This window comes from Struthio camelus, chromosome 5 (genome assembly GCF_040807025.1).
Source record: "Struthio camelus isolate bStrCam1 chromosome 5, bStrCam1.hap1, whole genome shotgun sequence".
NCBI classification, from domain to species: Eukaryota; Metazoa; Chordata; class Aves; order Struthioniformes; family Struthionidae; genus Struthio; species Struthio camelus.
Genome location: NC_090946.1, coordinates 62,797,771 through 62,825,189, shown reverse-complemented (window position 1 = coordinate 62,825,189; position 27,419 = coordinate 62,797,771).

The following is a 27,419-nucleotide window of genomic DNA, read 5'->3' as shown; positions in this document are numbered from 1 at the left end:
CAAAGAAGTTTTATGTGACAGTAAACCAAAAATCTAAACAGCTCTGGAAAAGTGTGGGTCATCGAAAACCTTGGGTTCAGCTAGTTCTGCCTCAGCTAAGCCAAATATTTTCTGTCATGTTACACTGCCACAAAGCACAGAAAATTCATGACACAGATGGCACTAAGTAGCTACAAGGAATGTCAGTTGCTTTCCTGAAGCTGAAATCAAAATGCCCTTTGACCCTAGAGACAAAGGACTTAGTATTCATGTATTGCCAGATCTTCTCTGGAGCATGGAAGCCAAAACAGGGGTGTATTGGGCAAAATGCCGGGGAGAAAGAAGTTTGCAGGTTTACAGATCCAGAATCTTCAGAACTATGTTCATCCAAAATTTTCAGGACAGATTCTGTAAGCCACTGTATTTGGGAGAGAGAAGATCAGTGTAATTTACCACGGTTCACTTCATCCAAAGTCCTTTCACTTTCAAACTGGGAAAAATAATTATACTAGCATCTTGTATAACACTGTAGTGGAATATCAACTTGTATTACAGCTCAGGTGACTTAAATTACCTTTTTACAGCCTGGTCATGTGAGAACAGCCGTTCACTTGAGCTTAAGCCTTGGTCTATACCTTATTACAACCCATGTCCAGTTTACTCGGCTATAAATAGATTTCTTGTTATTTGGGCTGGAGAGTCAAAGATGGTCAGAATATGAAGTAAGCCACAACGCTCCCTTGGGTTCTGTTGTTACAGAACCTGGGATGCTTTATGGCTTTCTAAACACAAATGAACTTTGACCGTATGCATTGTAGCCATCAGTATCTTCAAAGGACTGAAGGTGTATTAGCTGTCATTCCTATCCTATGAACTAATTAAGGAACACTATCCTCAATTTTTTTAACTGAGGAAACCGAGAGAGAGATAAGGAGTGTATAGGTTCATGGTTTTCTGTAAAAAGTCATGGAGTTCAAATTGTGGAGAAGCTGGATCTTGTACCCACCTTCATGTTTAGCAGATGGGGGATAGGTTCTTCCATCATTTATAGCTTCTCCCTACTTTGCTGTGTGTGAAACCAAACAAGGTCTCAAAAATTAGTATTCCAAAGTGCCTGCGAGAGGCAGAAAGCATCTGACAACTGAATTCTACTTCAATACTTATTTGACGTTGGTAAGAACTCTTGCCATTACAACGGCTGAAACTTCAAGACAATAGTAATATGCTTTGATTGGTTTCAGCTGTGGACATATAAAGGGTTAACTTAGAAATGCAGTAAATGGTATCAATCCTTCATTATACAGTGGACAAGAATCAATACATATCAATACATTCTAATGCATTTTTATAGTGAAATCATTTATTTTATTTCTAACAGGGGAAATTTCATTTTGGCAAGACAGCCAAGAATCTTCAGAAGAATACCTGCAGAGGATAACCAGTCGAGGCAATGACACTTTATTATCCACCCTCTTCATCTAACCCACAGTGTATCTGAATGCAAGATGTATCTATATCATTTAGGATTGCTCAAAGCCCTGGAAATTGTGTGTGGTGACTCTGAATGGAGATACCCTCTAGCGGTTATATTTTCAACATAGAATGGAAATCATTTGCTCCTCAGAATGGAGTATTTACCTAAGAAATAGAGAGACAAAAAAGAGCATTCCCTCTTTTGCTTTGCCTCTGTATCATCAAAGGGAAATAACCTTGGGTTTCTCTGATATCTCACAAGTTAATTGCATTCCTTCCTTTATCACTTCAAGTACAACACTTGGAGGCTTTCTAGTCTCTTGGCCCTGTTCTGGATAGATATGACAAAATTTAATCTCCTGAAATAGATACAAAATCATCTTTTGGCCTGTTTTCTGTGAAAGTATTTTTGACTTCATTTTCTTTGATGTCAATGCAGAGTGGATTTGATATAAATTATTGCAGAAATGTTTTCCATAGCTGGAGCAAAAGGCTCACATATGGGGCAATGGATCTTACTCTTGGGTCTATCACTGAATTTAGTCTTTGACTAGACATTTAAACATGCCATGCCTCAGTTTGCAAGTAAAAATACTTGCTTCATTCATAGCATTTTGACGAACATTACTTACGTAGTTGTTAAATCTGTTAGGCTTCAGTAGAATGTCAATTTCGTAAGTAATGTTCATCAAATGCTGTGAATGAATCAAGCCTTATTGCACTTATTTAAAAATACAAATATAAAAAAAAAGAAAAAAGAAAAAGAAAACAGCAGTTGACACTGTTGCCTGTTCAGAGATGAGGCTCTGTGATAAAATGTAGCCAAGGATCTTCCTTGCCTTTTTCAGAATGTGCATGTTCCTGAGATTGTCAGAGGATGTAATCTATCTCTATCACATACACAGGCAACTTGTTCCTTTTTTACCTTGAGCTACCAGAAGTTATTTCAGCTTCCAGCAACTACTGAGAGAGAGAAAAAAGTAGCCACAATCCTCTATCTTTCAATACAACATTAAAAAGTTATCACAGGATAGCAAATATCCACAGGTCATTGGAGTGGTCTATGCACCACTTCAGTGCCCTGTAGGCACTGAAGGTAGCGTAGGGTAATGAAACAATTTTCATTTACTTCAGTGTGCTACAAGTTCTGTAGACACGTTTCATTTACATGTAACAACTACTGCCAGTTGCTTCTTGTTCATGTGCGAAAATCATGCAAAACTCCTAACCTACTCTTATGGGTGATTCAGAGATATCATCAGGGGAGACTTCTACAGGGACAGGCTGCAGCCCCCAGTGTAAAGACAGCTTTGGGAGAGTGTCTACAGCAGCCCTCACTTTGCTTTGGCAACCTCTTCTCAGCCCTGCTCTTCCTGGGGGTTTCAAGTCTCTTACTCTCCTAATTCAAATCTAACCTTTTTGTCTGGGTAAATTTTGGGGGACCATGTTTAAGGCTCAGTCTTCAGTTAGGTGTAGGCTTAGGGTTAGTGTTTAGGTAAGGGTTAAGAGACGGAAAGTGATGATCTCCATCTGGAATAGGTCTTGAGATGGGTTGCCAAAGGATAGGTCACTTTGCAGCCTACCTTTCCTTTCACAGAATCACAGAATGGCTAAGGTTGGAAGGGGCTTCTGGAGATCATCTAGTCCAACCACCCTGCTCAAGCAGGATAATCTAGAGCACATTGCACAGGATCATGTTCAGGCTGGTTTTGAATATCTCCGGGGAAGAAGACTTTGGTATACCCTTTGCAGCTCCAATCCAGCTGGAGCTCTTTCTATTGCTCTCAGCCTTAACCCTACCATAAACCCTAACTCTAACCTCAGCTTCGAGGACACTGAATTTCGCTGCAGTCCTTGGGCAAAAATTACTCATTAAGCTATGCTGTGTATTGTGATAGTATCAGCTGCCTCTGCTTTGATAGCTCTGTTTTTATGTTGAGATCCACAATCAATCCTCTCAGAGAGAGAGATGTTGATACCTGTTCTAGGGCAAAAATCTGTGTTCTGGGTCTTATGAAAACAGAGGTTTCCTGTTGCTCCTGGACTAGATCTAGCATTTTTTATTGACTATCTTTAGGCTTTTCCCATGTTGTGCATGTGAAGGGAGAAGGTGACTGAGGAGGGCAGTTTGCACTGTGACTCAAAGGTAAATGTCTCCCTGCAGGCACTATAAAGAAAGCCAAGGTCCGTCATTTGGGATTTGGGATTGTGTTCCAGGTTCTGTACAGCCAGGGATTTGATTGTGTAGTTTGCAGGTGGATAAGTGCAAACGTCATTGGAACGTGGTTATCCAGGGCCTTTGTGAATTCATTCCTTGACGAGACTGCACAATTCATTTCAGACAGGTGATCTGAATCACCTTCTGGTAATCGCTGCTGGCACTACTGTAACTGAAAATCATGGCTGAGAGTCAGCAGTGTGACTTTAGCGATGAAAGATTCCCGGCCTCATTATGTAATCCCAAGTACCCAGTCACTAATAACTTATTTAATATATTAAGACTGTCACTCTGCCATGCATTATTCTGAGCTACGTTTCCCCATTTTTGGTCTACTTTTTCATATAAGAGCAATATATTTGTCTAATATCATAATTAATCCAAATTTTTGACAAAATTGTCCCTTGAAAAAAGTTAATACGTTCTTACATTAGCCTTTTAAGCATGATTCATTTAACAACTGTGGTATTAAAGCTCTGATGGCATAGTTCAGTGTTTCTGTTGCGTAAGAAACATGCACACTCATTTTATTACTAAGACGTGCCTGGAAAAGAAAACTTTATAAAAATGTAATTAATTGCACACTTTAAAGGTCACGATTAATAAAAATGAACATGTAGATTATTAAACCCATAGAGAGAATCATTAGTGATAGTTTTGGGTATTGTTAAAATCAAATATCCTAAAATCCAAGTATAATGCCTTTTATCTGAAAGATACAGCAGATTTCTTGTCCCCTGTTACAGAGGAAAGACCTTCATAACTTAATGTGGCTACCTCACTATTTGAATTATGAGGTGTTAGAGAGAAGTTGCTTCATAAATTTTAGTCATTTTAGTTGCTCATAATGTATCTTTCAATGTTTCATCAAAATAGTCCATTTTCCATGGTTATTATGAAGCTTCTTTTATTCCCAGAAAGAATTATGTCTTTTGGGAAATTTTTCAGTTTTTTCCATGTCTCTTTTTTCATCATGAAAGTGTCACCAAAGAACATTAATATGGTAATAGTGCAAGAAATGACAGAAACATCATTAAGAAGGAACTCAGAATCACTAATTATTCCCAATCAAAATTGTTAATAAAATTAATCTACTTGGTTTCCCACTGTCTTGAAAATTTCAGTTCCACCCACCCAGTCTTTCTCCTTTTCTTTTATTCCATAATGGAAATAAGCTGTTGGATATGTATGGCTGATTTCATTTATTGTTGATTCAGAGTAAGAATCTGGTACACTTAATTTGTAAGTAGTCCCAGAAGTCAAAATATAGGGAGTTAATGTATAGTAAAGATTTCCAAAGAAACATAATCCCAAAATACATTGGCCCTGATTCTTATTTACATAAAGGCCCCTTTACACATTCTGGCAGCAAAAAGGAACCCTAAAGTGTTTTTAAATGTAATTTATGCCCACTCTAAGACTTTTTATGCTGCCAGAACTGTGTAAACGAAAATCAGGTCCATTATGTCTAAGGTTTTTTTTTTTTTTCTTTCAACTGTTGCACGGTATATATCTACAAAAGCATTTCTTTATATCTCTGTGACTCCTACACTATCCTTTCCAAAGTCATTAATCAATGCCAACAAAATAAATCTAGGGTTTAAAAGCCAAATAATTTTTGGAGTTAAAATAGGGAAGAAAAGATTATTGTGTCTTGTGTATAATAAAAACTCGGTACATTTTATGAAATACAATCAATTTAAAATGCCGCCTTTAATTTTTCTTATAGTCTTCTGAGAAGCTATGATGGGGCATGTTAAATATCAAGGAGATTGCTTTTGGGCGGGGAGAAAAGAGAGACTGGCTGAAAGATGGCTGGCAAAAAACCAAACTTGTGACTATTCTTAACTGCAGAGCAGTTATGGCTGTTTCACAATGAAAAATGAAAATCATAGAATAAGTCATGCTAAGTAACATGTAGGATGGGTATTCATTTCTCTTGAAGAAGAGAAATTTATGGGGGTAAATTTTTAAGGACTCTTAGATTTGCTTTAGATAGCACACGCTTTGAGCTGCTGAACAGAGAATCCAGAGAATTGCTTCCAAAATGTAATACCTTTGGCCATTAGAGTTAATTGCAGATAAATAGTGACATTTCTATTTGACTACAGCCCAGTTTTTGGGCAAGCTGCACATAGCTTGAGTTCAAGGATATGTCCTGTCTCCCCGAAAGTCCTTTCTCCAGACCCTCACTTACCTGCAGTTCTGGGCCTTGGCCTTACCCCATTTTTAATTTGTTTTTCCTTACTTTTATGCCAAGATTCCAATGGATTCCAGCCTTTCCCTCTGCAGTAAAATCCTCTTGTTTTCATTCCGAGTGGAATCTAAAGCCATAGAAAACAGAAGAGAGTTTAATTATTTAAAGAGAAACTTTTTTTTTTAAATTAATTTGTCACTGAATATATTAGGTTCCAAGCCTGTGATGTCCTGAAATTCCTCTGTTACTATCTGAAACCTATAGAAACTGAAAGCATTCAGCACTCTTTGGCAGTGTGCTCATGCTTTGAGACCACTTCCAACAACTCCGTAAGTGCTGAAAGTAAAGCAGTGTGTCCTGTTGGTAACCTTGATTTGTATCCCTGTTGCAAAGAGCACAAAATTCTGGCTCCGCTTCCTCTTCTTCTTTTATCCACTATTCCTGTCTTAACTTTTGCTTACCCCCTAATTGCCCATTATTGCTAAGATGCCTATGGATGTACTACATAGCTAATGAACTCTCTGTTCTGGCAAGGACTCTTTCGGAATGGCTAACTGCCACCAGCCAGATTTGAACAAAAAGGAAAATTTTTTGCAGCCACTGAAGTGGACAATAAAGTTTCCTGGACTCAAGTATAAGGAAAATAAGCACCTTGGCTGTTTAAACTGCTGGTGGTTTGTGCTCATGTGTTTGACCAGCAAAGGATAAAGTAAAACTTAGATTCTTAATGCCATTATCCTACTTGGATTTTCTTCTGACATTGTTAGAGATCTCAGAGCAGTGAGTCAAAAATTGATGCTGTCAACTATCACGAAAAGAATGGAAACTTTGCCTCTAAATACAAATGATTTGTATCTTCACAAAGTCTTACAGAAAAAAAATGTTGAAATGCCTTGCAGAAAATCCAAATGGGAGTGTAAAGCAGAGGAGAATGGTAAACCGTCAGCCCAAGAATAAAATATTCAGACATAGTTTTGAAAAAAAAGTAGTTTCATTTGTAAATCAGAAACATCTAAAATATAGGTTCTTCTTCTTCTATCACATGAAGACTTTAGTATGTTTTATGTAATATGAGTCCATTCTTTTTTCTTTTCTCTCCATCTCTCTCTGATCATTTACCCAAAAGTGTTCTTTACTGCTTTCGAAATTTCTATTTCAATCGCATTTTAAGTATGTGGATTCCAAAAGTATTTGGCTATCAGTAATGGTTGCTATCACTACTGGTCTTTAATCCTCAGAGATAAGCATATAAACATGACTGGACATGAATTATTTTTTTCAGTATGGACCCAGCATTCAGCTGACTGGTTTCAGTAATACTTTCAGTTAAGCTTGCAAGACACTGACTTTCAAACAAAGTGATTTATTTATCTATATTTCAACCTTATAATAGTTTGTATAAGGTTTATGTTATTTAAGTACAATACATTACAAGTACTTAAATACGGACTTTTAAGACTTAAGTGTAGTTGGCTTGAACGTTATTCCATTTCAATTACGAAGTTGATTCAGATCCACAATGAAAGCTATTTAACATGTGATACAGTTGTCAGAACAGTTCTCAGTTGTTTTGAATGGCCAACAGTTCACAATCCCTAATCACCATTACAGTTCTTACTTTATCTGACAGTATTAGTTCTATATGACAATGAATGGCTGAGGAGACTAGATTTCTATGCTGCTTTAAGATGGCTCACAAAGTTTCTGAAACTTAGATAGTGAAGTGGTTTAGATAAGCTGATACTGCTCTTATTGTATTGTTTCCACCAAGAAAAACGTCCCAGATAGATTTCCTTATACTTTATTTTTGGTCTTTCTGGAAAGCATTCAGCAAAATATTTGTCCGGTTTATTAAATATTACATAAGTAGGGTCTATGTACATAAGAATTTTGACTGACTAATGGAAATAGGATTGTTCTCATGGATCAGGTCAAGAATTGTCCCTAAGGATACCTGACTCTTTTATCAGTGAACCTTATAAAGCTTTTAGAATGATATTGCAATTATCCTCATTTTTGCATGGCAAAACTGAAGTACAAATAAGGTACTGCTATCTGAGAGTTTCAAATTTCTGCTCATAGATATGCTGTTGTGCTAAACACAGCACACCACAACCGAGAGACCCAGCCACAGAGGCAATTAATAGATTCAGCCAGACTAAGGAGCAAAAAGAAACAGTGAAATTATTGATTAACATAATGGTGGATGCTACCATCCCAGCAGCCTGAGCTTTAACGGTTCCTTGTAGGTGCCACAGTGCAAAAGGTTTTCAAGTGGAGTATAGGTGGGAGAAAAAACATTGATTTTGTGAATCTTTATAGAGAACGCTTCCTAAATATGAAGATTGAGCAAGGACAAAAGAAGAAAGCACCTAGCTGAAATCTGAGAAGTGGACACTAAGTGTCACCCAGAGGAACAGAAGCAAATCCAGAAGCTGTCAGGTCTTTAGATCTCATCCTTGCTTCAAATCCATTAAGGCACATTGCAGAACAATCTCTGGACCTTCACACAGGAAAAACAGAAATAACCAACAGACCTACCAGGGCAATGCCTTTGCTGATGAAGGATTTCTTCTGTTTCAGTGACGTAATATACATCACAGCTAATACAGAAGGAACTACGAAAGGCTGGAAATATCATCAGAGTGAGAATCAGGATGTTTAAGACCGAGGGTGAACCCAAAACAGCCTGTTTATTGCTCAGTATTACTTATTATCAGTAACTTTCTAGACACATATTCACAAACAGATAACATTGTACTGCACCTAGTGTAGAATTACAGGACTGCAAGCACAGATAATATGATCTTACGAAAAAATAAATAAACAAAAACGACAAAACCGAACAATATCTTCTTTCCCAGGCACAAAAGTAATTGATACAGCAGTTCTAGTGCTTTAAAAGGGAACTTACCTTCTTAGCAGGACAGGTGAACTCAGCCCAAACCGTACTACAGTTTTGTCAGATTACACTGTTCACAGTGTGTTTGTTCTGATGCTAAAACTGAATGTTGTCACTTTACGCCAGTAGATAATATTCCTTTGAAGCACGCATACGTTCCAGGAGAACAAGGTTTCTTCCTCACCGTTAAGAGAAAAATAAAGATAGGATCTAAATATTTAAGAGCACAACCTTTTACAAGTCAAGCTAAGATAATACAGATCTTATTTAAACGAAACCGAAGCAGGTAGGTTACCTAACAGTTTAGACCCTAAGTCCCTCTCTGCTCTGGCAACTGTACCTGGCTAGCTTTCTGCAAGCCAGACCCATGCAAAGAGGGAGCCGTTGCAGAGAGGAGGGTCTGTGAACCAGTACTGCGGCCAGGAGGCGGACAGGGGAAACTGCTGCGTGGAGGAGCAAGTCCGCTAATCTTTTGGCTCGCTGTTCCAAGCCAATGAAAGGCTTTGAAGGATCTGAGTTCACTCAGCATTGCTTTGGAGAGCTGAAGACTCATTACCTCCAACTACAAATGCATCTTTTTATCAGGGCAAAGATCCTTTGCGATATTGAAAAGAACCAGAAATCAGGTCTGTTAAAATAATGTTTATATATTTCCTACAAGACTCATTTGCCCTTGTAAAATGCATATCTCATTTTCCCTGACGCATGACATCATGGACCTTCACAAACATCTTTATTTTACTATCATCCAGGTGTCAGTGTTCTCTTGAGTCAATGTATCTAACACAATTAATTGAAATAAATCTATAAATTTTGAACAGCTGCAGTTTTTTGGAAAAAAAATGCTTTATGGATTCAGATCTATTGTCACCCCCCCACCCTTGCACAGTCACATTTTCACCTGCACACATAAACACACAGGCACTCATCATACACAGCTCTGTAGCCTTTCTCGATAGCCTTCATTCCACTTTAAACCACCTGTCAAAACAGTCATTTAATTAGGTTAAGCTGTCTGGCTTTGTGAAAAGGTTTTGCTATGCTATGTTGTCCTTGCTCTAAAATTAATAGTTTGACCAGCTTCTAAGGGGGATATTTTTTTTTTGCACTTGTGAAAGTCAAATTAAAGCCACCTTTGCCAAACAGGATTAAAAAAAAAAAAGAAAATAAGATCTTGATGTTTGAAACTTTCAAAGCAGCACTTCATTTATTATAATCTTTTTCTAGTGCCAAAATACAAATTATGTAAAGAAATGAAACTGCAGCTGCAAGGAAGCCAACACTGTAACATGTAGCACATGTCACTTTTACAGTTGGTAGGGCAGTTGCAAGATAATGAAGAGATCAAAGGACTCACACTTTACTCTGCACAACCTATTTAGTGGCCACCTCATTAAGAAGGACAGGGAGCCTCTGTGCTTTACTGTGATCTCATTCAAACTTAGGCAAAATGAGAGACCTGATTCCTGTGACTGTCAGGGTAACTTTGTGCTGGCCTTGTGAGTCACAAGCTCCCCGAATACTAGCTTAGCTGGAAATTGAAAATACTCTAGCGATACAGAACCATCAGGGCAGCCCTTTCGTCAAGAAACAGCACTCACAACGAGGCTACCTGGGAAGAAGGGAGTGGTGTTAGGCTGTGATTACATCCTGGTAACTTCTAAGGAATATAGAGTACCACCTCCACAGATAGGCTTATCTCAGTGGGAGCAAAAATGCCAAACTTCCCACTTTATTGATTCTAGCTTGATCTATGTGGATTTCCTCCAGGTTTGTGAGGATTTTTAGCAGAATTGCAGAAAAGCTTCCATTTATTATGGTAGTTAATACCGATGTCACTTGCTAATATTTTTATTACAGTACTATGCTGAAGGTCTACTTAGAATGTGGGCCAGAATCTACGAGATCATTAAAAAATTAACATGATCACTGAGGATCCTACAATCTAATTAAGAAATAAGTGGGAAAGGAAGGGAAAGAGACAATCAAGTAAAGCTTAACTAACTATGCACATGCATGTTTTAAAATTTTATTTTAGTTTTGCACTAACTGATTACTTATATGCACTGACTGGTCAGATTTTGGCTATTTTATTTAATTTTATAGTAACTCTGTGGTCATAAATTTGTTTTATATGAATGATAGCACCTACAGTGCCTTGGTGGTTAGGCTCGTCTAAACTTATCTTCAAAAAAAAAAAAAAAAATTGCCTATCAATTCATTTTCTATTAGTTACCCATGTTTTTTTCTTGAAAAAAATCCTATTTTTATAATTCTACTTAGCTGATATCGCTTTTCTGAATTCAAGTGGACTTTTATTGCAGCTAAGTTGACCTCACTGCTACTAGGCATTTACTTGCTTGTTTTTTTTGTTTGGAGAATGGCTGAATCCTTTCTGCTTTGCAAAGGATTGTTTACAGACAACTATGCTAGGACTTCTTGATTTTTTTTTTGTTTTATCTGATCTTATTAACATGATAAAACACTACACTTTGATACAATATCTAAGAATGGCCTTGTAGAAAGAGAATTTCATACACACACACTATGCTCCTAGGCATATGCTACTGCACTTTGTTTTAGGTCTGGTATTTGAGTCAGGCCTGATGACAGCACAGCTACCGGGTAAGTTGGTCTAGAGCGCTGATTTGATGGACAGACACATCCCAAAAATGAATAATTCTGGTGTGGCCGTGGAGAAGAGTGCCCTCAAATTTGACTTTGATTCCTGCAAATCTTTCTAAAATTGCGGAAAAATGCGTATGATATCTCTTGCGCGGAAGACATAGGCCTTTCCCTGCAGCATCATTTCCTAAAGGGACAGTGAAAGTACCAACCGTTGCTCTCCTTGACCTGACCTGCCAGCATGTTGTACATCGAACACACTAGCCACAGAGGAGAGGTCCTTCAGCTGGCCACAATCCTGCCCTGTACTTTTATATCCATGTGCACAACATCCAAGGTCAGCAAGTTTAAATTCCAGAGCCTCAAGCTGCTATCCTGAATTCTGCAGGCAGTCAGCTTTTTGTCCTTTTTTCTCTGGTCATGTACCTGGCTTTACTGTTATATGTCAGGAAGTATAGTGACACCAGCTCTGTTATTTCCTCACTACTGCATTGCAGCACTCTGATATCAAAGTAAGCAGCATATTTCTAACATTATCTTACATGAGAGGCTTAATAAGTTCATCTTACTTTCAGACAGAGGTTGGATTTTGGTTTAGTTTCCCTTCAGAAATTGAGAACTGTGCTGGAGAGAATAAATAAGACAGGGATTTGTTAAAATGCTTTTCTAGTGTTCTCCATTCTCAGCAGCTCAGCTCATCACACTGAGAGTGACCGAGAACCTGTGCCCTAGAGGTATTTTCTTTTCTGGATTCTGATAGGAACAATGCACTACTTACCTAACGGTGCATGAATATAAAATAGCAATTAGATTTAATATAGCTGAATTTATAAGAGCAAGCAATCCAGTCTGTGCCTGAGCTGCAGATTGAACCTCAATTTTCTTGTATCCCCCCTTCACTTGCCCAAACAATCAGCCCAGTGGTGCATAACCTCATTCATTTAGTAAAAATTCTGTGCCGTGTGGTATGATGACTCAATATCTTATTCTTGCTATTTTCTTATATCCTGGCAGCTGTTGCACTACTGCTAAAGTTTTAATTTTGTACTCTTCATGGTGTGATTGTTAATGCTTGTTCTTCATCAAAGGCGTAATGGATGATGTGAACAATAATTGCAGAGAGTTAAAATGGGTTAATTGGGTACACAGGCTTCTCTGCAGGTCATCTACTTGGCTACAAAATCCAGTGACATTGCAAAAAGCATCTTCCCAGTAAAAATACAAAGCCTTTATATAACATACAAAGCATATTGACATCATTGTGAGAGACAGAGTACAATGCTCAGCCATTATTATTGCCATGCAGAATTTTTTATAAATATCTATAGAGCACTCAATTCACTTTGTTAGTGGTCATTTTTATGACAGTGAAAGATAGAGGGAGAAAAATTTCTCCCCATAAACTCCTCACTTTTACGTATGGTATGCATTTTGTAATTCAGTGAATGTAATGCAAACAGACTGTGTGCTTGCATGTGCATGTGACAAAAAGAAATAGGGGAAAGACAGAGAGAAAAAGAAGTTTCTATGGATTTGTTGGATTATCTTAGATTCTTTTCTGTGTCACACTTCATCCATCTCATTTTCACCTCATAGCTTTGCAGGAAAACAGTGATCAGTGCCTGAAAATCATAATGCGCTGAACAAGTGCTTGGACAGTGCTCTATATATTGCACCTGTAGCTGCTGCTACATGAGAAGTTGCCTGGGCATTCAGTCTATAAAGGCTCCGTGTCTTGACAACCTTCAACTACTGTGACTGATGGCAAAGGGGCAGGTGCCGACACTCCTCCTCTGAGTGTGAAAGGCCTCATGCTACACGTAGGACTGACATTAATGAACTTTCAGTGGCACCCCTGTGAGTAAAGTACAAAGGAACGAGAGTCGAATATTCAGATTCTGGTCCATGTTATAAACTAAAATGAAGTTCCACCCTTTAGCCTTCTGCAGATCTCCGAAAAAAAGGGTATAGTATGTAACAATACTTAAGAGTTGGAGTGACTTTGCACAATACAAACATGGCTGCAGGGATCTCCACGTTAAAGGCATAATAATACTTGCACTCCTTAGTTGTACAAGAAATATCTCTAAATTATTATGTTTATAAATAATGCAACTTATGATTCTTGCGGGGGGAGGGAGCTGATTTCTGAATGCATATGGGTAAATAGCTGCAGTGTGTTTGTTTAGTCACACTTTCATTTTCCCACCTGACAGCCAACCAGATGAAGAAGGTACAAACCACATCCACATCCACAATATCTGAAGATAAAATGTGAGTGAAGTCAGTGGATATAAGTATAAACATAGGAGTCAGGACCACACTCTATAACTCTATATACACACTGGAAAGGATTGTAATACAGTTATAGGAGCTCTGCCTTTATTAAAGAATTTCACACTAGAGTAATTACCTGCTGCAAACTTCTGCCATTAGTGCACTTCAGCAGGATGAAACAAGTTGATGCTGCTGCTTTTAATACATTTTCTCATGTATTCTCATTCAAGCACCCCTCTCTGTTTTGATACAAAACATCTGGAGTAGGGATTTGAACCAGAATATTGACATTGACAAAGTTTTGTTGATACAAATTTTCTTAACATACACAAGGCCTTAGTAACTTAGAACATTTAGTTCCATCCAAGGTAAAATCAGTCAATGTGCTCTTCACGAAATAATGTAAAATATTATGAAACAAAAAAATTGCCAGGCATTTTAACATTATCCACTTGTACGCTGTATATATTTTTTGCTAGAGTAAATCATGGAATAAATAGTAAGTCACTGGAGGAAGCCCTGCTTGTTTTACCGTATGCTAGAATTTATGTTGGCAGGATTTGGTATATGCCTCAGCAGGGAGATACAACTCATAGTCGCAGCCACTGTCATTTTACTCGCTTTCTTTAAGCCAGCACTCCCTGAGTATTTTACAAATGATGATTAAAGCTCACATCCTCATTGGGCTAATAATAAAGTATTACCTACCTATCACACAGATGAAGAGAATTTACATTTAAGATAAAAGTGCAGTCCGGTCCTCTCAGTTCCCTGCTGTAAAAAAGGTATGCCAAAATAGCTATGAATGAATGTTTTAATAACGCTCCTGGGTATAGCTCCTATTGTATTAGAAGTGCAAGCCAATGGTTAATAAAGTAGTTCATGAATGTGCAATGTCTTATTTGGCTGTAAAAATGATGCAGGTCCTTAAATGTACATAGACTGTGATTGTACTGAAATGAAAGTAAAGGGACGCGGTCAACCTGACATCTAACCAATTACTAAATATGATCTAAAACTGTTTCCACAGACATTTACAGGAGGCTGACTGCTTCTTCAAAATTGTGTGGAGACTGCTTATAGCTAAATCAGATATTTCTTAATATCTGATTTATATGATTTATATGATAAATTTATATTTTTTATTTCATTTTATATGAAATAAATTTCATAAATCAGATAAATCAGGCATATACCTGGTAGACCGCAATCCCCAATTTTTTTATGCTCTGACCATTTTGAGGTTCAAAGAGTTTAGATACAGAATCATTCTTTCCCTACAGAGAATAGCTGTTCTATCTGGATTTGTACATGCATTAAAAAGGTACAAAAATCCTTCTGTTCTCATCCCATACACCATGCCCACACAAAGAACAAACCCTGTCTGACTGCAGGTAAATATTGTGCCTGGAAGAATAGGGAACGACCAGAGGGAAAGTAAAAAAATATATATTTTTTCTGTTCTGTTCACCTGTTGGAAAAAACGTTAGGCCTCTGTGGATCTGATCCCCTGACACTGTAAATAGGTAGGATTGTGCATATATAGACACGTTACATCCATCTGATTGTGGAGGCTGAACTTGTACTGTGCATGCAAAGCATGTTTCTTAGCAACTTCTGAATAACAGATATTTGTTGGGTGGTACTGTGAGAAAAATAAAAGATTCTAGGACTCTCCCCTTGAAGTAAAGTTATTTTTATGAATATGATAACTACCTTGCATTGTTTTCTAATGTTTTTAATGCTCAAGACATAACAACAGAGAAAATTTAATTCTCTCTAGTGTCTGCAATATGCTGGACTTCCTCTGGCACCTTCAGTTCAAGTCCTTAAAAGGTCTGTCCTACATAAATGGAAAATTGTAACAAACACTGTTATTCAGTGTAACAGTCCTAGAGGTAAGCATGGATTAACTGTTAAGATATTCTGGAGACTAAATCTTGGAGATTGTTTTTATTTATTTATTTTTTTTTTGGTACCAGGTACAAATTCAGAAAAAAATATGGAGAGAGGCTGAAATAAGTAAATAGAGAAGATGGAGTTTCTTTTTAGATACAGTCATCTTTAAGCAAGTATGGCCGGAGTGACTGCGTCATGCCAAGCAGTCAGAGAGGCCTCCCAGGGTATCCAGAGCAGAATAACACAGAAAAGCCTGCCCTAACATATGCTGAGACAAATCACTCTTTCCTTGGGCAGTGCTATGATGAGTAGGGGTGAGGAAGTGGAGCTACTGCTCCCTTAAAATCTCTGGAACATCCGTACCTGAATATATATTTTTAAATGGTGAACTCCCAGTGGATTTACATAGTCCTGTCTGAGTTATCTGTGCAGTGATGTTGACTCGGGCTGCTGACACAGTTAGGTATACAGTGAAACTTATCTGGAGTTCTGCCCTGGAGCACGGGAAGATGCGCTGCTTTGCAGAGATGGTCTTTAGGTAAAGGTCAGATAAAACCGTACAAGAAACCTTGGGGATGCTTTAAAGTAGTTCCTTAAGAGAGGGAACTGTTTACTGGACATGAGATTCTTCATGAAACTTTCACTGCTTTTCATAAAAGTCAGGGTTTAGGTGAGGTGAGCTTCCAGCTGAGGGAACGCAGACTTCTCCGAGTGGTTATTCCACCTCCACAGGTGCCTTGAGCCAGTGAGTCCTCAGTGTTATGGGCCAGGGAAGAAAAGGCATTACGCTCCAACACAAGATTACTTGCAGATTTAAATAAGCAGAAGGTCTGTACAAAAGTAAAATTAAAGCTCTTGTCATCAATACAAGAGCAGGGGCATAAGATAATAATATGACAATCCCTCTAGCTATTTCCTTTGTAATATGCAGAAATAATTGGTGTCAGCAGAAGAATGCTGTCACCAGTGCATAAAGGTCCACCTCATGCTCTTCCTGAGCTTCTGGCTGCACGGTGTCTCAGCTGGCAGTGTGTCTGTGCGACATCCTCCTGTAAAGCAGGAATAGCATCCTAATAAATGTTCTCATCTGGCCTTAAATGTGAGCATCTTCCTTTGTATCTTATGTGAGCCTTACTTCCAAGCTCCAGTGGAGTTACAGAGCTCTTCAGAACCAGAGATAACAACTCAGTGTGACATTTAAGCAAATTCTGTACTGTGCTTGCTTGTACCCTGAGTGGCCAGAGACTAGCCTTTATGCCATTTGTACATTCTGAGTCACTTTCGTCTGCCTTTGAAACTAGTGTCCATAAAATGAAAGATTAATGATATCGTCTGCAGCCATCCATTGCACAAATAACATTCATCCCCTCATCATGCTGCCTCTACAGCAGTGACATTTAGCCCGCTTCACACAATGCTGTCTGATATTAGAAATTGTGCAGGGTCACTTCTCCCAGGCTCCCTCTCCTAAAACTCTTGCGCCTGCACAAAAGTAAGTGTGATTCAGAACTAGCAGAGATTTTTGAAAATTCATCCCACTGCATAAAGTACTGAGGCCAAATGCTTACTCAGCGGAAAAGTCGGAAACAATTGTTCTGCTAAAGCTCAGCTCTTACCCCTGAAAGAGTTAATTTCTTCTTGGCTGATAATGAAGCTATTAGAACACTCTTTAACAAGCCACAGCAGACCAACAAAATAATTATTCTAAATAGACTAACTTTCCAAAATTATTTCCTGATTTTTTTACTCCTTATTTTGAATTTTTTTCCTGAAAACTGATACTAAATATAACTTCTGCACCTGGCATAGAGGGAGGTTTTGTAGAAGAAAGAGAGAGAAAGGGAGAAATGGAGAAAGAGAGAAAGAGAGAAAGAAAAAGAAAGAAAAGAAAGAGACAGAGATAGAGAAAGGAAGAAAGGAAGAAAGAAAGAAAAGGAAAGAAAAAGAGAGAGAAGGTAAAGGCAGGAAGAAGGAAGAAAGGAGGCGGGGTGGGGAGAAGAGAAACTGCACCACTCTACTTACCCAGCAAACTCTTGTATTAAGAGATTTATAGTAAAGATAAAGTTGCAACCAGCTAAATGTCCACAAAGAGTTGTCTGTTTTGATTACGAAGGAAATTACAACTCTGCAACTCATAACTCATATAGTTCCTTTTTTCTTAATTAACTATTTACCTAAAAAATATCTGGTAACCTGCCATATGCAGTCAGCTCACTCTTCAGTTGTCCACTGCAAATACCTTGTCATTGTGTTATCCAAAAGGCCCTTGTTAAAGGAGGAAGGAAGTTAATCTGTGTCCCATTGCTCCTCCTTGCATAAAACTCTAAGTCCTATGCTTCTTCATCCCTCATCTGGGAATTTCTGTGGTGCAAGACAGAACATGCATTAAAGCAGAGATTTTTTAATGGATCATTAGCTTTCTTACTGGAGGCTTCAGTAAAGGAAATATTTTGCTGTGGTCACTAGTGAACATGATATGTATTAACGGATATGACACAGATGTTTTTACATCCAAGTTATTCTGTGCTCCTACAAAATCCAGTGCTTTAACTGAGAAGCTGAGAAGAGACTAATTTTAGGGCCTACTATTTAGGGCATTTGCTTTGGTTAAAGAACAACAGGAAGTTCAAATTCTAGCCTTAATTCAGATTGTGAAAGGGAATTAGGGTCTCCATATGCTCTCTAGTTGCCAGTAGTTTTTCTATGGTAACTGTCCTCAGTTTTGGGGGATGTGCACACTTTCTCTCTCTCTCTCTCCCTCTCTCTCTCTCTCTCTGTCTTTCCATTTGGAAACAAAGCAAATAAAAAAGTGTTTGTCCCAAAGAAGAATAGGAAGTATTCCAAAACAATTATCATCACACAACAGTAAAACCATATCTCACCCACCACTACTTATATTACTCATACCAGCAGAAGGACTGAGGTAGGAAAATACCATTGTTAACGCTAGAGATAAGGATAGATGATGCAACTTGTCTTTAAGTATTTAGGAAGCCTGCCATTCCAGTAGAAATCAAAAGTACCTTGAATCAATAGCTGGAGAACTAATCAGCAGGGATGTTCTTGGCAAGTGATAACTCTCGTTAAAACAAAGTAGAGGATGAAAATAATCCTATATTTTGTTTCCAAAGGGAACTTTTACCTGTTTTTTACACTGAATGCATGGACTGAATGCTCTGTGGCTCCTGGTGAATCTGAAAAGCTGTGTTTTCACTCTTCCACATTTATGTACCTACGTTTATTTATGTTATGTGAAGGAAGCAGTTTGACACACTAAATTAAATAAGAAATCCATAGATAGCCATTCTGGGCAAAATAGGTCAATAAGAGAAGGGATGAAGGGAAACCAAAATAGACAAAAACAACATAAATCCAAGACTATCTGGATCTGAAATGCTATTTCTTTCTGCACGTGTGTGTAACAGACAATAAAGCAAATGTAAAGGAGGGACAGTAGCAAGAAAATAAACTGCAAATCTGAAAATCAGAAGACTGGATATTAGGGTAAATAGAAAACAATGATAAAGCTTTGGGTGGGGATAGTCTCATGATTAGAGACTCCTTTCTCTTTGATCTCAGCTCTTGTTATAAAATACAGTGAAATGGATCTTTGTAATTGTAAAGCTGACTGCTGCATTGGTTTGGGGAAAATGAATACTATTATTACTGCTGCTCACTCTCTCTCTCTCATACTCTGTCTTGCTCACTCACTAAGTCCACGGATGGAATGCAGGAAAAATATTTCTTAGCTAGCATGAGATTATATTTTTTATTAGTTTTTGACATTTCCGTGGCCTTTGGTCACGGTGGAATTTTCCTCATAAGTGGTACTATCTCCACATGAAAAAAGCAGAACTGAAAATCAGGCTCAGCAAGAAAACATGCTAAACGTTGCTGACCACAAACCTTACACCAGGAGGGGAGGTGAATTAAGACAGCCAAACAAGGGGAACAGGTGGAAGGCGAAGAGACCCTAACCAGAGTATAAATGGTCTGGTTCGTATTCTTGTAAATAGCTTGTGTAACCTCTAGTGGCCTTTGCTCCCTCCTGGGTCCCTGTGTCGTCATCACCTGAATCTGTGGATGAAGCATCTTATTTACATGGATGTTAGCTTTTTTGTTGCAGAACTCCAGTTCAGCCAGAAGTTTGGGGTAGATCTGACTATATTTCTTTTCTTAAGACAAACACAGTAAAAGCATATTTTTATTAAAATAAACATAATAGCCTCAACCACAAGACAGAATCACAGAATAGTTGAGGTTCGCAGGGATCCCTGGGGTCCAGCCCCCTGCTCAGGTTGCTCAGGGTTGTGTCCAGTTAGGTTTTGAATATTTTCTGGGATGAAGACACGGCAACCTCTCCAGGAAACCTGTTCCAATGTTTGACCACCCTCATAGTATTTTTTTTTAATGTTTAAACAGAATTTCTTGTATTTCAGTTTGCCCCCATTGCCCCCATTCATTTGCCCCTGGCTACTACTGACAACATCTAATGAAAGCTTTTATTAGTAGATAGAAGATAACATGCACAGTAGAGACACACCAAAATAAAAGGTTTAAAAATTCACCTCCCCAACATATTTTTGCAAGGTAAATCTTTCCTCTGCTCTTTCTCTCAATCCAGCAGCTTTCAGGGCCTCTTTGAGCTGTAACGAACTCTACACAGCCCTCACTCTGTGTTTGCTTGACTTGGCTATGTGTTTGCTTCCTACTCCTCTCAGGAGCTTCCTCATCTCTGCTTCTCTTGGATGCTCCCAGCTCGCCCCTTCTCTCAATCTCTGCTGACCCTTCATGCCCTCTGTAGCCTTCCTCACTTCCACATGTACCATTGCTCTCAAAGAGGCATAATCTTACCCTCCATCTCCAAGGGGATCCAAAATTTAGCAGCTTGAAAGGTCAGACATGTGGTCATCTTCCCTGCTGTTCAGCTACAAGTTTTTTAATGGAACATAATATCCATAACATACTGCAGAAAATGGACAAACAAACCAGACACTATCCATTACAACTGTATGTGGTGAATACTAGGTAAGGTTGATAAACATTACTGCTAGGTTTTCAGTATACTGATGTGCTTAGATTAGGCTGGGAAATTTTCCAAAACTCCCTGTGAAAAAGTTGTATTAATCCAAACCAGAATGGTTTCTGTTATGAAGTTAGTATTGCATTACACTGCAAGCAGAGAGTGGGACTACTGTACAGAGAGATATACCCTGACAACTGACATATAGAAGGTATAACCCTCTATTGCTTTTATTAGAATAGTTGTATATATTCAAATGGTCTATCAAAAAAAAATCAGATGTTCAGACTTAGCTTTATAGCTCTTTTACACTGGATATTACTCTATCGTCCTATTTTACATAGACAGGGAATTTAAGTCAAAGATAATGATAATCATTACAGAGCTATCATATGCACTAATCCTAGAGTTAAAGTTACAGTGAAAGTTTGAGTGACTTGCTAAAGCAACACAGGAAACATGTAAGAGAAACAGGATGATATTCCAGCATTATTATATTCCAGCACTATTTTTTTTTTTACTTTTCATATTTTTTTTAACTACAAGGTTTCCCTCTGCTAATGAAAAAATGAAAGATTTAATTCCATCGGTACATCCCTATGTCACCAACTTTGGTTAGTTTTAAACAACAAGGATGAGCAAAGGATCTGATTGAAATACCATCAGAAAAGCTTAGGTGAAACTGGTCTTCCTGTATGTATGAGCAGCAGCATTTCCTATACATGATAGTATTTCTGAAAGTAGGAACTCTTTTGCCATCACAGAAAAGTTACATTAAAAGAAAAAAAAAAAGAAAAACCCACCCAAAATTCATCCCAATCATTAAAATATATTTCAAACCGCCAGCGACTGAGCTAGTATGGATGGTTTTCAGCCTCAAGGGATATTAGCTTTGACCCTTTGGGCCTTTTGATTTAATAATTTTGCAGTGTGATTGAATTCCAATATTCAGGTGTCTGGGAAGACATGGCTGATGCTGAGCTGGTAGTGCTCAGGCTTGTTAGATATCTTTACACTGTGTTGCAATTAAATAAGTGCAGTAAAAATATACACCTCATCTTTTGTTTGTTTGGTTTTTTTTAAGAAAGAGTAGATTCCTCATCTGTTTGTGAGAGATAAGCTATAATGTATTTTCAAAGTACAGTTTTTATCTCTGCTCAGTAATAAAGATGGTTTATAAACGATATCCCTACCATAAGGTAAGTAAATATAATAGACCTGATTTGTAGGCAGCATATGGGCCCTTGCATTCAATTTATTTCCTTTTTTATTTCTTAAGGCCTCTGTTCTGTTTGTTTGGGGTTTATTCCAAAAATGAATCTTAAAGACACCTCTTCAGATTGTGTATTGCTTCTACTATAAACAAAATGTGATTCAGACATCAGTTAAATTGTTCCCAACACAGTCTTAAGAGAGGTGAAACTAACATAGCTCTAGCCAATTATTGTGTTAATTCTACAATCATTAATGGAAGTATCACACGGTTGAAAAATAGCTTCTGAAATTTAATCATTTATCTAGAGGAGTAGCAGGTTTTTTTTTTTTTTTTTAGTTGATGTATAAGCATTAAGCATACCTTTTGGATCATGTCTCTTTTTCACACAGCATTATTCTTTAAGACAGAAGAATAAAGCTAAGTTACTACAGTTCAAAGAAATCTACAAAACAGCTTTGTGGGTCTACTTTCTGCCTGATTGCTGTGAGAGACGCCAGCCTCCAAACCTGTGATTCTGAGATCTTCACTAAGCTGTTTCTAGACCAAAACTAAGCTGTTTCTAGAACCAAAATTCTCTCTCGGTGAGGACCACTACCTGTTTACAAGTTTTGTCTGCTTATCAGATAGCGGTTCTTTAAAGAAATGAATTAGCGCTTTCTTAGCTTTTATAACAAAGAACTTTGCCACTTTGATCCACATTTGCTAATGGATTCAGTGGTCTCTTAGATGTAATTTAAGTCTTAATCCTAACACAATCAGCAAAAGCTCAGTCTTCTCTCTTATATGCCATTGCATCCATCATCACCAGAACATTTTTAGATGTCACAGTCGCTGCCCTGAGTTGTTGCCTGATATTAAGTCTCCAATGGAAGTTAAAACTGAATCACGGTAACAGATGACGTGTTCGCTTGAATCTGTTCTTAGATTAAAACAGGTTAAATTAGCTTATACTACTTTCAATGATTATTTTGATTAAAGTAGCTTTGCTCTGAAATGGACAAAATAAATTCATACAGTCTATGAGAGCAGCTCAGTTCCAGAAAAAAATAACTGCATTTTTGCTTTTCTTATGAAATCTTAGTTCCACTCAAGTCCATTAGGACTTCATAGAAAATCTCTTTGTATGAAATTCTCTCTGATTTCCAAGGTACGAGAATTTCATCCCATCTTTTTACATTGTCAGATTTTACCAGACAAACAAAAAATTATATTATTTTCCTTTTTCCTCAGTGCAAAATAAACCAATAATCTGCTTGCACACATCCTATCTGGAAATTTCCCAGTAACTGAAGCCTGACTGCAGACTATGATTCATAGCGCTCGCCGCAAACAAGGCAAAAAATTCCCCAAACTGTGATTTTTCCCCCTCAGATTAGCAGATCCTGAATATAGAAATGCTAAACGTCCATAGCTTCCAGGTCTTTAGAATAATCAGACAGGCCTTACCTAATACACCAAGGAGGTTAGGGACCTGTTTTGGTACTTTGCCTAAGGGAGAGGTTTTGTACTTCCATTTTTATGTACCAGGTGACTGAATGAAATAAGAACCAGAGCTGGACTCTGCAGGAAAAGAAATCTATACCCAGAGGCTTTTAAATTTTCATTGATCCTACTTCAGGAGAACAGTGACCAAACAACAGGTCATTGTCTCACAAGTCCATTGCTAATGAGTGTTATGATGACGCTAAGTTCTGCTAGTCAGTAGAAGATTTACTGCTGAAGGTTCGATGGAGAATTAAGTGCCTACATCCCATCTGGGTCTCTAGAAAGTTTCCTTTGTGAAGAAGGATTCCCCTCTAAATGAAAATTGGCACTGATAACTGTAAAGCAAGATATGAGGAAAAAAAAATCAAGTAATTAAGCACAATGAAAAATTCAACTACTAAGTACTCATGGCAGAGCTCTTATGGTCATTACGAATTTTGCTCTGAGGACTTCAGTTCAATATTCACTCATAGTCCAATGCAAGTTTGGGAACTAACACAAGGAGAACTGAGAAATGATCAGTGCACAATTTTTTGAAGCTAAAGTGCTCCAGCATTCTGAGTAAGCTTCAAAAATTACATCATAAAATACTTGAAAAGCATCAAGAATGATAACAAATATAGTTAGAGAAAAAAAGCATCTAAGGAGTGCCCTAAGTCGATTAGTTCTCTTTAATGTAAAAAGAGAAGGTGGGGATGGGAGACAAGGAATATAATAATGGCTTGTATTATCATGAATAACAACATAGTTCAATAGGAACTGATTACTTGCTGTTTTCCTAACATAATAAGAAAGGGACACCCAAATAACTTATCAGATAGTAGGTTAACAAATAAACAAATAAAAGAAAATATTTCTTTCACAGAATGAACAATTAATTTACAGAACTTGTTGTTACAAGCAGCTGCAGACGCCAAAACAAGAAGCAGGTTCCAAAAAGAACGGGACAAATTTGTAGACAGTAAGTCGGTCAAGGATAGCTAAATACAGTAGTTTACATGTAACCTTCAGTGCAGAAAGTTTCTGAACTGCTGATTGCTGAAAGCTAGGCAGCATAGAAAGGAAAGAACATGCTATAGTTTCCTTGTTTCTTATACCCCAAGCATCTGCTATTAGATGCTATTTGAGAAAGGATACATGTCTTCATATGGTGACAGCTATAAGAAGTAGTATGTAAAACATAGATGCAGTTCCAAACAGGCAAGTGCAAGTTGACCAAGAATAAATCTTTGCTAAAATTTAGAGAACAGAAGAAGGTTTCATTCTGGAGGAGAGGATGTGATCATAAGCGGAACATGAATCAACAGTGTAATGCTGCTGTGAAAAGAAAAATGCCAAGCTGGAGCAACACCTATAAAAATGATATAATTTTATGATTTCCTTAGCATTGCTAGTATTTCAATAAATATTTTATGTCATTTTATTGTGATGCACTTGAAGAAATAAATGAACTACTGGGGCAGAGTCACAAGGAAAGAAAAGAATGATTAAAGATATTAGAAATATGAACTACAAGAAATGATTGAAAGATCTGGCCTTGCTTAGTCATGACAGAGGCTAAATATACTAATAATTTTTAAAATGTAAGAGGTCTTGCAGAGCAAATAATAAATTTTGTTTTGTTCTCCAGGTCCAGAGCGAGTAGGATAAGAAACAGTGAACTTAAGTTTCAGCAAGAATTTAGATTGGGTGTTGGAAAGTTTAAATAGCAGTAGATGCTTTTCCTTGGGACATTACATGTTGTACTAAGGATCAAACAGACTTCTATCTGGAATGTTATGAAAGTAAGGGAGAGGGAAGAATTACAGGGCTTAGAGCATCCTCTCCAGCCTTATTTTCAATAATTACATCTGTATATGTTTCAAGTTCTGTTTCAGGAATTTTAATCTCAGCACCAAATCTCAGTAGTTGTGCAATGGTTCAGTTATGACTTTAATTATAACATTTCAACAAAATAGCTTTGTTTGTTTTCTCATTGGAAAGTGTCAGTTCAAGGCTTGTTGGGAATTGTTCCAGTATTCCTCAAAGACTAGTTTGGGGAACATTTATCCCAGGCCATTATCATTCCAAAGAGCTGATTAATGTCATGTCTGGTCTCAGTTAAGAGCTGGTAATGAATGGCAGGCATTTTTTCCATCTATAGGCTCGAATTAAGTATGTTTATTGGTTTACAGGTTGATATCATATATGAGGTTTTGTACCTGGACACACTTTACTTTGGCATGTACACCTTTAGTCATCAAATGAGAAGAAAGCACCTTACTCCTTTAAGAATTCAAGAGATGTTAATACACAAATCAAGTAGAGGTAATTTGCATTTCCAAAGAATTGAAAAACTAGTCTATAGTTTAATAGTAATAATGTCAAAAATACATCCTAGATCATTACAGATGAAAAAGCTTTAGAGTGGAGAAAATTATTCTGGAGGTGAAGCATTCCAAGAAATGGCTAGCTTGAAAAGCTTCCAGGAAAATATTCACACTGACAAAAACAAAACAAACAAGAAAACTTCAGCATTCCTTAGAAAGAACTTTTGATTGTGTGGTAGAAAGCTCTCAGAAAGTAGCTATGCAGAAAGACAAAGACCCATTTGGGTGAGAGAGGACCTCCAGGGAAATATAGGAAATGGATAGAAAAGATATTAATGTAACTAAATTAACTGTATTTTCTTTTTGTCTCCTGGCTTTTATAAAAATCTATGACATTGTTGTACATTTTAGAGGTTTAAATGCCTTTTCTTTGCATTGTGCCGTAATCTGGTTCAGATTGTGGCCATTAAAATACACATGGTTAACAGCAAGCCATTCGATATTAACAGATGGAGTAATCCTTAAAACCGGGGTCCTAGCAAGTTCGTAGCTCCCTTAAATAATGATGCAAGAAATTCAAAAGGAAAAAAGAGTTCTTCCGTGTAATCTGCATGGATAAGAGACTATATCACAAGAATGAGAGAGAAGAAAAAACATTTTTCAGCAATAACTGTGTGGCAATGTAGTAAGGAGGACACCTGAAACCTGAAGATCCCGAGGGAATTGTGCAAGAGTGCTATAGTCAAGGCAGTTTGTGTTCCTATTGCCCAGCCTCTTGAATCACAGTCTATTAAACATGCAATAAAAAGTGTTTTGAAGGTATAGCCAGGGAGACGCATTCGGGCATTACTGAATGCATAAGAGAAAAAAAGAAAGTGTTAGCAGAAGGTTTCTATTGGAGAATAAAAAATTGGATGTCACAAGGAATTTGCAAAATAAAACGATTATTTACCTGACTAAGGACGTCTTCACCTAAGACAACAGTTACAGCTCTGGCTGTAACTGCAGAGAAACAACCTGTTGCTCTTGAGAACAGTTAAGTTTACAGTCCTGGAAAAGGCCTTGAAGAATGAGAATGCTGTTAAGATAGTATGCTTGGAGGAATCTGGTGGGGCAGAGTAGAATGTATCCTTCAGTGCAAAGGTGTAGAGGGCCTCTCGCTGGTGGGAATTCTGCACTATTTATTTACAAGCATGCTGCCTGGAAATGATGACTCTTCTGCCGTCATTAGCATAGAATGGCTAAAAACAGACAAGTTGCAGACATAGCTGCCGCTGTCAGCAGGCCGAAGGTACCTAAGGACTAGGATCTGCTCACTGGCACAAATATTGGGAAGTGTGAGGAGGTACGGCATGAGGATCAGCCCTGCTGAATGAGACCTCCCTCAAAATAGAAATTACACAGTGATTTTAAATGCCAGGAAATGAACTTTTCTGTGTAGAAAACTTTACTAATGCACCATTGCAGGCAGAAAATCAGAGAAATTCCTCCTGGAAAGTTGTATCTATGCAGAGAAGTACCACAGTGATGTGGGGGATCATCAGGGAGAAACCTGTAGTCCTTTATAAGTACACACTACTTATACAGCCACCACATTACTGTTCTCATTTAAAAACAAGAGTGCTTCTGAAATGTTCAAGAAATGATTCTTCTTCATCCTAGCTGGCCGGGTAAAGTACAGACTGCTGCAGTTCTTGGGACCAGACCACAAAAGCTGATAAGGATATTAGCTTCCTGGGAACCCCCACTAACTTTCTCTGTCAGATGGTCAAAAAGCCACTTTAAATGGTCCTCATGGTCATTGTGAGTGCACTTC